This window comes from Heterodontus francisci, chromosome 8 (assembly GCF_036365525.1).
Source record: "Heterodontus francisci isolate sHetFra1 chromosome 8, sHetFra1.hap1, whole genome shotgun sequence".
NCBI classification, from domain to species: domain Eukaryota; kingdom Metazoa; phylum Chordata; class Chondrichthyes; order Heterodontiformes; family Heterodontidae; genus Heterodontus; species Heterodontus francisci.
Window position 1 is genome coordinate 82,703,326 of NC_090378.1, and position 12,559 is coordinate 82,715,884.

Sequence of the window (12,559 nt, forward strand, 5' to 3'; positions counted from 1 at the left end):
TGTGCAACTCCCGAACGAATGCATCTTTCAAACATTAACTGCAATGAGTTTTCAGAGAATTGTTCCCCCAATGTGCTCCCAATGCAGAGACATTAAAAAATCATCTATGCAAAAATTCATGTCTGTTGAATGCTTCACCAGGAGAAGTGGCGCCCTTCACTATCGCCCGCTGTCCAATCATGTGGGTCACACGCAGGCTGGTACATTAATCAATAAAATGTTGCACTCACTCTGGCCCTGGTTGGTCTGTTCAAAAAACTCATCCTAAATGGTGCATTCTGATTGGTCACTGTATTTGGAACCAGGTTGATGAACCTGGTATTAATGGGTTAGCGCTCCGCAATTGGGTGGCTGGACAAGTAGGGTGCTGATTGGTCATTTGTAACAGAAGTGCTCTCGATAATCTTGATGTTGTTTTGCTGAGCACATGAGGACAGGCAGATAAATTATTGAAGGAGCAAACTTACTCTGGCCCTTGTTTTGCGGCTGCTATGGAAATGGATGCAAAGAAGAGGAAAATTGATAATTCCAAGATGAATGGACCGATTCATTTGCATTCATTCCAAATTCAGCTGGCCTCCCAGAATGCCTCATTTGTACTTAGAAATTTGCCAACAAGGAATGATGTCACTAATAAGTACAGTGCCTTAGCCGAACATTATCCAGCTGGAGATGCCCGAAAGTGGTGGAGGAGCTGAAGAACAAGGCGGAGAAATCAGGAACATGTTTGCTAAGTGGGTGAAATCATCAGGTAGCTCAACTACTGCTAGTTTTATGGCAGCTCAAGAGATTGTGAAATGAGGAAAGCTGTTCACAGATGGCAAATATGTAAAAGAGTGCTTTATCAAAGTCTCAGAGCAGCTGTCCAGTGATTTTAAATACAAAAACAAAATTATTCAAAAAAATTAAAGACATGCCTTTATCTGCAAAGATCGTGAGGGACAGAACAATGAAAATGGCCATAGATATCACCAGCCAGCAGATTGAGGATATAAATTCAGTTACAGGCTTCTCTATTGCTTGTGATGAAACATGTGATGTTGAGGATATTGCACAGATTGCTCTTCTCTGCAGGTATGTCAATTCCAAGGGATGCTAAGAGGAGCTCATTGACGTTTTTTTTATTCTTTCATGGGATGTGGGCGTTGCTGGCAAGGCCAACATTTGTTGCCCAACCCTAATTGCCGCTGACAACTGAGTGGCTTGCTAGGCCATTTCAGAGGACAGTTAAGAGTCGACCACATCGTTGTGGGTCTGGAGTCACATGTAGATCTGACCAGGTAAGGACGGCAGATTTCCTTCCTTAAAGGACATTGGTGAACCAGATAGGTTGTTATGACATTTGATGATAGTTTCATGGCACCATTACCGACACTAGCTTTCAATTCCAGATTTTAAAAAAATTAATTGAATTTAAATTCCATAGCTGCCCTGATGGGACTTGAACCCATGTCCAGAGGGCATAAGCTTGGGCCTCTGTATTACTAGTTCAGTGACATCACCACTATGCCACCCTCTCCCCTTAAAAAACAAATAAGGAAGATATTTTCCCAGCTGTTATTGACTGCCTAAAGATAAATGGAATATGTACCAACACTGTAATCTCAGATGGAGCGCCGAGTATGAGCGGGACAAACAAGGGTTTTGTTGCTTTGTTGCAGGATAGGCTGGATCACAATGTGATATCTTTTCATTGCATAATTCACCAAGAATGTTTCCTCCTGAGATCACGGAAGTGATAGTTAAAAAAAAAATGGGAGAAGTATTAAACCAACGCATGCTCTGTGAACTTCTTAAAGAAGTCAACTGTCAATATGCAGACCTCCTTCTCCACAACAAGGTACGTTGGCTTAAAGGCCTGCTCAGGTCTGGAAAAATAAAACCTGACCCGAACGCGACAGAACCACATCTGACTCGAGCTCGACCTGGCCCGAGTCCTTCCATTTTTTTCCGCGCCCGAACCGACCCCAACCCAACCATAGCGCACTCACTGTACTTACCACTTTTGGATGGATGGAATGGAAGGAAGCTGCAGCATGAGCATGATGATGTCAGAGAGACGCTCACTGCGCAGACTCAGAATCTGTGGAGTCCGGATGCATGTTTCCCTCCTTGACGTCCTGGACTACCAGCTCAGGTAGGCTTTTCAAATTTTGATGCTTACTTACTCAACTTCCCTTTTCCTCCCAGCAGACCAAAAGGTAGTACTGTGTGTGTCCGGTTCGGACCTGGCCCGGCCCGACCTGAGCCTGAAAGCCAGACCCGGAAGAGCGACGCGACCCGAACCCGACACGTCGTCGGGTCCCGTCGGGTTCGGGTCAGGTAGCAGGCCTTTATGTTGGCTTTCCAGAGGGAGAGTTCTTGTGCATTTTATGCGAGAAATGGGCTGTGACTATGCAGAGTTAACAGACCCACAGTGGCTGCTGAAATTTTACTTCATGACAGAAATCACAACGCATTTAAATGACCTCAACAGAAAATTACAAGGAAAGGCAGACACGGCTGTCTCGCGTTTGGAAGAAGTACTTTCATTTGAGCGCAAGTTAGCACAGATTGCAAGAGACATTGAGACAGGCTCCCTTGCTCATTTCCCATCAGTAAAACAATTCAAAGAACAAGTAAACAGTATACTTGACAAGGAACACCTAAAAGATGTGATTCTGAAAATGCACAATCTGTGTTCAAACCTCTTGAAGCAGACACCTCAGCACTCAACATTTCAGCATTTTTAGGAGTGAGCTTAGCAGAATTAGAACTTGAACTGGCAGATTTGCAGGGCAAGGATATGTGGGCCTCTAAATTCAGAAGCTTGGTAACACAGCTTGAAGACCTAGAAAGGCACTTCAATACAAATGGGATGAAATACATGATCTTAAAAAACAAAACCAAATTGTGTTTAAAGCTTGGAATTCTTTGCTGGACACTCACTGTAACTTGAAGAGATATGCATATCGCATACTGCACATCTTTGGATTTAAGTACCTCTGTCAGCTAGTGCTTTAAAATATGAATTTTGTAAAAAGTAGAGAAACCAATTGAACAATGAAAGTTTACAGTCCTGCTTGAAAATGGAAATTACAACATACTGTCCAGATATCGAACGACTTTCCAAAGAAGTTCAGCAGCAGAAATCGCATTAAATAAGAGGTTTTTTTTCACTCAAGGAAGGAGTTGATGTTAATTAAATGCCTTATTCCTATTTTTAAAATTTTATTACCATTGTACTTGTGAGAAAGCATCATTCAATTAGCAACTTTTTCTCAAAACGTTTAAAATGTTGTTGATGGTAAAATGTCCTCTTTCATTGATATTAATACATGTACGTTTGTGAGGATCTGTGAAACAGCATTACATAGAAATCCATAAACGTGTCTCTGTCTTGTTTTCCGTTATTATTGGCGCTTGAGTAACAGCATTGTGGCTCTTAAGATATTGCATTTTTGACTAAATTTTTAAAAATGGCTCTTCTTGTCATTAAGGTTGCAGACCCCTGTCTCAAATGTCCTCATCTCATCAGTCTAGGTAAACCTCGGAAGGTATTGAGGAAAAAATATGATCAGGCTCAGCTATGAGGATCTTCATGGTTGAACAGCTCGCCAATACTCAATATCTAAGCTCATACATGAAGAATAGCGCTTAGGCATGGTACTAGTTGACAGCTGGTGCCCATGGAGCATATCCAAGCAAGATTTAGTATGTTGAGGAGAGGAGTGATGGATTAAGAAAAAATAAACGCAACAATTTATGTATAGACCATCTGATCAGAAACAATAGCTCTTCTAATAATTTTATCATTTTAAAGGTCGAATGGGGGCAGTTGCTCTGAGTGTGAAGGAATGAGAGATTTTTATTCCCAGAATTGTAACTGAAAAGAACATTGCAGTCTGCTATGTCTCCTTAATCCTGGCAGGAGATACTTCAACGCAGCGAACAGGAATATGTTCATGTTCAGAATTTACCATACTCCATTAAAATCTCTGCAGAATAATGGAGTATAGTATCTTTAAACCAAGGTGAAAGCAATACAATGTCCTAATGTGTTTGCTCCATGCTGTTCAATTGAATGATCGCTTGATATCAACTGAGCCATGGTGATTGAAGTCTTGTAATTTATAGTCCAACCATCTCAAACATGGCCTTTCACCTGGTCTTTCCCCAAACTGGATCTGTTCCATCAATTTCTGATGGTATCAACCTATAGCCATCAGGTACAACTATCCTGCCCATCATCATCCTCTTGTTGTAACACACTCTGTTAGTGTACACGGGTTAATAGAGTATACTTTAATGAAGAGTGGTAAATCCAGAATATGAATATATTACTGCTCACTGCGTTGAAGTATTTCTTGCCAGGGTTAGGGAAGCACAGATTTTTTAAATTCATTCATAGGATGTAGGCGTCACTGGCCAGGCCAGCATTTATTGCCCATCCCTAATTGCCCTTGAGAAGGTGGTGGTGAGCAATGTTCCTTTCAGTTACAATTCTGGAAATAAACATCTCTCATTTCTTTACACTCAGAACAACAACCCCCATTTAAGCTCTAAAATGATAAAATGACTTCTCATTACTTTAGTTTTAGTCACTCTATATTCTCTGTTCCTCACACATGGAATAAAATGGTATATTGCACTTTCCTTATCATGTATACTAGCTATATAATAAGTTTATTGATCAAATTAATATATTTTAAAAATTGAGTTTATTTTCATTAGGACTATTACGTGTATAAAAAGTGTCATGTGATGTGTCTCACACAGTGACTGTTTTTTTCTAGGACTTTATTACAGTTAGTGGGAAGTAGAGGCTGCTTTTCTGATCCTGAAATAAATGTCTCAATTATACCCCATTGCATTAAATGATGAGAATGTGTTATAACTGGGTAGAGATGTTGTCAATCTGATGGTGCATTAAGTTCTGGCAAGTGACTTTGGACATCAATGAGCCAACTTCACAGTTCCATGTAAGCACAAATGCACAAAGCTTCACATGCCTGCCCAGAGCATGATATGGAGCAAACAATGTAACTCCATGCTGTCAGTATGATTGCTCAAAGTGGGTACCAGGGTCAGTTTAAAACAGTACCATTAAATACCTAAGTAAAAAGCAAAATACAGCAGATGCTGGAAATTTGTAAAGAGAAACAGAAAGAAATATTCAGCAGCTCAGGAAGCATCTGTCGAGAAACAGAAATCAATCTTTTAAGTCTGGCCTGAATCAATTTCTATATCTCCACAGATGCTTCATGAGCTGCTGAGTACTTCGATTTTTTATCACTAAACACCTAGGTGAGATAGAGATGATGTTAAACCTCATTTGATATTAATTCAAAGAGGAAACATACTCACTGTTGTCCCCATTTCGATGAGCTCAAAATGCACTAATACATAGGAAAAATATATGTCTGCATAAATGTGTACCAGGCATAAATAATAACTATCAGGGAGTTTTCCAGTTGTCCCAAGAAAATTAATTGTGTCTTATTTCATGCTGTGCCAAAGCAAATCTCTATGTAGGTGCAGGGGTTCAGTGATGTGGATACACAGCAAGGTTCAGAACTGTTTATCTTCCATTTGTTGTCAAGATCTGACAGGTAGGTGAAAAAAACAATCTGTGCTCTTTAATCAAGTTTATCACTTGTTGACATGGGAAATTAGCTCCACTTAAACCAAAGAAAACAACTCCCTAAATATCAAAACTGTCTTTTTTGATATATTAGCTGTTGGCTCTCTGGGCAGTCAGTTACCGATCTGAATGTAAATATTGTCTCATAGGTGCAGTTTGGTATTTGTTTCTGTTGTTGTGAGAGCAAAAAATCAACAGAGAAACGGCAATAAATATCACCAACTGCATCAAGCGCATACAGAGAAGATGTGAAGTGCCAGGAAACAGCCACATCCCAACTCCGTATAGATACACAGTGACTAGAATTAACTTTGAGTACCCCAGACCTTTGAGTAGGTGAGTCTGTGAGTTTTTAACATTTGCAAACATTTAAAAGTTTATTCCAGATGCGCCTAGTGATGAGATTTCATTGACCGATATAGCATTTGTTTTTTGCTTTTGGAAGTTTCTACCCAGCTCATGAGATGTAAATACAGAATACAAAACGAGCACAGATTGCGAAATATTTTACATAGTGTACAGGTCTGCCTAGATTCAACTACTGTGTTGTTATAATTTCCTTCTCAAATAAAAGTTTAGTGACCTATTCTTAGCATGATGTGATCAGTGTAATCTAATATGCATTTATGTAAGCAATTAATATTTATGCAAAATTATGCTCACACCATTGTACTGACATTCAGCTGTGAGCTCATTAGAAACTTCACTTACAATTTTTATAAGCTTGTGTATAGTAGTGATGGGGAGGGCTGTGGACAGGTTGCACTGTGAGGATTTTACCAAGATTAATGAAGAGCATAAGGAGCTAGGAATCCAGCCTCAGTCTCTCACAATCTTCAACAACTATTTGATATCTTCTGCACTGCATAATTTTTCTGATAATACAAAATACATGCTAAACAAATTCAATGCAGAGAGGAATCTATTTTTATTGTCATAGCCCCACACCCCTAAGAATTCCCATCCTACAAGTCCTTCCATGTACTAGTCCCTCACAAGTCCTTCCAATCCCAAACCTCCCATAATTGCTCCCAAACCTCATCTGTACCGAGAGTTTCCAGACATGCTACAAATACTCCGATAGGAACTTCTCTACAAGGAATACTTGGGCAATATCGTTATTGATGCAGAATAAATTACCAGCTAAATATAGAATACTCTCGATGCCAGACTAGCTATGAGCAAGGCTATGGGATATCCACTACGAACATACAAATTAGGAGCAGAAGTAGGCTATTCGGCCCCTCGAGCCTGCTCTGCCATTCAATAAGATCATAGCTGATCTGTTTGTGTCTCAAATTCCACAGTCCCATTTACCCCCGATAACCTTTGATTCCCTTGTCTAACAAGAATCTATCTACCTCCGCCTTAAAAATATTCAATGACACCGCCTCCACCACCTTCTGAGGCAGAGAGTTCCAAAGTCGCACAACCCTCTGAGAGAAAAAAATTCTCCTCATCTCTGTCCTAAAAGGACGACCCCTAATTTTAAAACAGTGATCCCTAATTCTGGACTCACCTACAAGAGGAAACATCCTTTCCACATCCACCTTGTCAAGACCGTTCAGGATCTTATATACTTCAATCAAGTCTCCCCTCACTCTTCTAAACTCCAGCGAAAACAAGCCCAGTCTGTCCAACCTTTCCTCATAAGACAACCCGCGCATTCCAGGTATCAATCTAGTAAACCTCCTCCGAACTGCCTCCAACGCATTTACATCGTTCCTTAAATAAGGAGAACAAAACTGCACCCAGTATTCGAGATGTGCTCTCACCAATGCCCTATATATAACTGAAGCATAACATCCTTACTTTTATTTTCAATTCCTCTCGTAATAAAGGATAGCATTCCATTAGCCTTCTTTATGATTTGCTGTACCTGCATACTAACTTTTTGTGACTCATGCACTAGAACATCTAGATCCCTCTGCACCTCGGAATTCTGCAGTCATTCTCCGTTTAAGTAATACTCTGATTTTTTTATTCTTCCTGCCAAAGTGAACAACTTCACATTTTCCCACATTATACTCCATCTGCCAGATTTTTGCCCACTCACTCAACCTATCTATATTGGTCTGCAACCTCCTTATGTCCTCTTCACACCATATTTTCCTACCTATCTTTGTGTCATCTGAAAATTTAGCTACCAAGCCATTGCTCCCCTCATCTAAGTCATTGATATAAATTGTAAAGTTGAGGCCCCAGCAGACGCCTGCGGGACTCCACTCGTCACATACTGCCAATCAGAAAAGGACCCATTTATGCATACTCTCTGTTTTCTGTCAACCAGCCAATCTTCTATCCATGTAATATTCTCTGTTTTCTGTCAACCAGCCAATCTTCTATCCATGTAATATGTTACCCCCTACACCATGAGCTCCTACTTTGCGCAATAACCTTTTATGTGGCACCTTGTCAAGTGCCTTCTGGAAATCCAAGTACAGGACGTCAATGGGCTCCCCTTTATCCACGGCACATGTTACTCATACAAAGAACTCCAATAAATTCATTAAACATGATTTCCCTTTCACAAAACCATGCTGACTGTTCCCAATTACCGTGAATTTTTCTAAGTACCCAGCTACAGTCTCCTCAATGATCGGTTCTAACACCTTCCCCACGACAGACATCAAGCTAACTGGCCAACAGTTACCTGTCTTCTGTCTACCCCACTTCTTGAATAGAGGGGTTATATTTGCTATTTTCCAATCTGATGGAACCTTCCCAGAATCCAGCGAATTTTGAAAAATTAACACCAATGCATCTACTACCTCATTAGCCACCTCTTTTAAGATCCTAGGATGAAGCCCATCAGGTCCCAGGGACTTGTCAGTCTGCAGCTCCATCAGTTTGCTCAGTACCATTTCTCTGGTGATTGTAATTTCACCAAGTTCCTCTCTTCCTTCCACCTCCAGATTTACAGCTATTACTGGAATGTTTTTTGCATCCTCTATAGTGAAGACAGAAGCAAAATATTTGTTCATTTCATCTGCCATTTCCTTATTATCTACTATTAACTCCCCATAGGACCAACACTCACTTTACTTACTCTTTTTCCTTTTTAAATACCTGTAGAAACTCTTGCTATCTGTTTTTACATTTCTAGCTGGCTTCCTCTCATACTTTAATTTCTTTCTCCTGATTAACCTTGCATTCATTCTCTGCTGGGGGTTTAGCATTATTGGTTAAGGAATCAATAACAGCTGTGAGGAGGGATGATATGCAAAATGAATCATCAAATGAGGCCATATGGGGGCAGCCACACTACTACGAGTGTATTAAAGACCCCCAAATACTGAGAGGGAGATAGAAGAAGAAATATGTAGGCAAATTTCTGAGTGCAAAAACAACAGGGCAATAATATTTGGGGATTTCAACTACCCTAATATCAGCTGGGATACAAACAGTGTGAAGGACACAGAAGGCACAAAATTCTTGAACTGCATTCAAAAGAACTTTTTTGGCCAGCACGTAACAAGCCCAAAGAGAGTGGACGCAATTCTAGATTTAGTCTTTGGAAATGAAGCTGGGCAAGTGGATGAAGTAGCATTGGGTGACCATTTTGGAGATAGTGACCATAATTGTTAGTTTTAGCATAATCATAGAAAAGGACAAAGATAGAAAAGGAGTACAAGTTCTAAATTGGGGGAAGGCAAATTTTATGAAGCTAAGAGGTGCTCTGGCGAAAGTGGACTGGATACAGCTACTTGAAGGAATATCAGTGACAAATCAGTAGGAGGCATTCAAAACCAAGATTCCATGGGCACAGTGTAGGCATGTCCCCACTAAGAAAAAGGGTGGTACTGCCCCCTGGTAATCTAGAAGCAGGCAGGGTAAGATAAAGCAGAAAAAGAAAGCTTCCGAAGAAGGGTCACTGACCCGAAACGTTAACTCTGCTTCTCTTTCCACAGATGCTGCCAGACCTGCTGAGTGAATCCAGCATTTCTTGTTTTTGTTTCAGATTTCCAGCATCCGCAGTATTTTGCTTTTATAAAAGAAAGCTTATGATGGTCACAACAGACTTAATATTTCAGAAAGCCTAGAGGAGTAGAGAAAGTGCAAGGGTGAAGTAAAAAAGGAAATTAGGAAAGCAAAGAGAGGACATGAAAAATTATTGGCAGGCAAAATCAAGGAAAATCCAAGGATGTTAAGCACAAGAGAATAACTAAGGAAAGGTTAGGGCCGATCAGAGATGTACAAGGGAACTTATGCATGGATGCAGAAGATGTGGGCAGAGTTCTTAATGAGTTTTTGTCTCTGTCTTCACAAAGGAGAGGGATGATGCAGACATTGTAGTAAAAGAGGAGGAGTGTGAAATATTAGACATGATAAGCATAATGAGAGAGGAAGTACTAGAGGGTCTGACATCCTTGAAAGTGGATAAATCACCAGGGCCGGATGGATTGTATCCCAGGTTGTTAAAGGAAGCCAGGGAGGTAACAGTGGATGCTCTGAGGATCATCTTCAAATCCTCACTAGATACAGGCATGGTACCCAGAGGATTGGAGGTCTGCAAACGTTGTACCATTGTTTAAAAAGGGTGCGAGGGATAGACCAAATAATTATAGGCCAGTCAGGCTGATCTCAGTGGTGGGCATATTATTAGAATCAGTTCTAAGAGATAGGATAAACTGCCACTTAGAAAGGCACTGATTAATCAGGGATAGTCAGCATGGATTTGTTAAGGGAAGGTCGTGTCTTACTAACTTAATTGAATTTTTTGAGCAAGTAACAAGGAGGATTGATGAGGGTAGTGCAGTGGATGTGGTCTACATGGATTTTAATAGGGCACTTGACAAAGTCCCACATGGCAGACTGGTCAGTAAAATTAAAGCCCAAGGGATACAGGGGAATGTGGCAAGTTGGATCTAAAATTGGCTCAGTGACAGAAAACAAAGGGTAGTGGTCGACAGATGTTTTTGTGAATGGAAAGCTGTTTCCAGTGGCATTCTACAGGGCTCAGTGTTGGGTCCCTTGCTGTTTGTGGTATACATTAATGATTTGGACTTAAATGTGGGAGGCATGACTGGGAAATTTGCAGATGACACAAAAATTGGCTGTGTAGCTGATAGTGAAGAGGATAGATGTAGACTCCAAAATGATATCAATGGTTTGGTTGAGTGGGCAGAAAAGTGGCAAATGGAATTCAATCCGGAGAAGTGTGAGGTAATGCATTTGGGGGGGGGGGCAAACAAAGCAAGGGAATACACAATAAGAGAGGATTTTCAGAGGGGTAGAAGAAGTGAGAGACCTCGGAGTGCATGTCCACAGGTCCCTGAAGGTGGCAGGACAGGTAGATAAAGTGAAGAAGGCATATGGAATGCTTTCCTTGATTGTTCGAGGTATAGAATACAAAAGGAGGGATGTAATGCTGGAACAGTATAAAACGTTGGTTAGGCCACAGCTGGAGTATTGCCTATACTTCTGGTCACCACATTACAGGAAGGACAGAATTGCTCTGGAGAGAGTACAGAGGAGATTTACAAGAATGTTGCCACGGGTTGAAAGTTGTAGCTATGAGGAAAGATTGGATAGGCTGGGGTTGTTTTCCTTTGAACAGAGGAGGCTGAGGGATGACTTAATTGAGGTGTACAAAATTATGAGGGGCCTAGATAGAGTAACAGGAAGGACGTGTTTCCCCTAGTGGAGAGGTCAAATACCAGGGGGCACAGATTTCAGGTGATTGGTAGAAGGATTAGAGGGGACACGAGTAAAATCTTTTTCACTCAGAGAGTGGTGAGTGTCTGGAATTCACTGCCTGGAGTGTAGTGAATGCAGTGGAAGCAGAAACCCTTAACTCATTTAAAAGATAGCTGGACCTGCACCTGAAGTGCTGTAACCTGCAGAGCTACAGAGCAGGTGCTGGAAGGTGGGATTAGATTGGGCGGCTAGTTTTCTCAGCCGTCGCAGACACAATGGGCTGAATGGCCTCTTTCTGTGCCGTAACTTTTCTACGGTTCTATTTGGAATGTAAATTAACACAGAAATGTATAACCTATTAGTCTTCCAATCACACTTAAAAGAAAGACAGACAGACATTTTATCCTGGGTTCTGTCCAGCAACCTGAAAAGGAATTAAACTCTGATTGATCTTACCCATTGTTTACTTAACAGTTATTAGAAATCGTGGCCTTAAAGGTTTAGTTTCACCTTAGCAGCATAATACATTGTGCATTTCGGAGTATAGCATTCCTGTGCTTATAAAACAGAATATCATCTGACTTACAACAATAACTTGTATTTATATAGCACCTTTAATATAGTAAAACATACCCATGTGCTTCACAGGAACTTTATCAAACAATATCTGGCACCAAGCCAAGTAAGGAGATATTAGGGCAGATGACCAAAAGCTTGATCAAAGTGGTAAGTTTTAAGAAGCATCTTAAAGGAGAAAAGAGTTAGAGAGATGGAGAAGTTGAGACAATTCCAGAACTTAGGGTCTAGGCAACTGAAGGCACAGCCACCAATGGTGAAGCGATTAAAATTGGGGATGCTCAAAAGGCCAGAAGTGGAGAAGCACAGGTACCTTGAAGGATTGTGTGGCTGAAGGAAAGTACAGAGACAGGGAAGAGCAAGAACATGGAGGAATTTGAAAACAAGGATGAGAACTTTAAAATTGAGGCATTTTTAAACCAGGAGCCAATGTAGATCAGCGAGCACAGGGGATGATAGGTAAAGACGGCTTGGTGCAAGTTAGAATGCAGGCAGCAGAGATTTGGATGAGCTCAAGTTTATGGAGGCAGGCCATGAGAGCATTGGAATAAATATGTCTAAAGGTAACAAAGGCATGGATGAAGGTTTCAGCAGCAGATGAGCTTAGGCAAGGGCAGGGATGGGCAATTTTAAGGAGGTGGAAGTAGGTAGTCTTGGTGATAGAGAGGAAATGGGGTCAGAAGCTCATCTCAGGTCAAACAGAACACCAAAGTTGCAAAC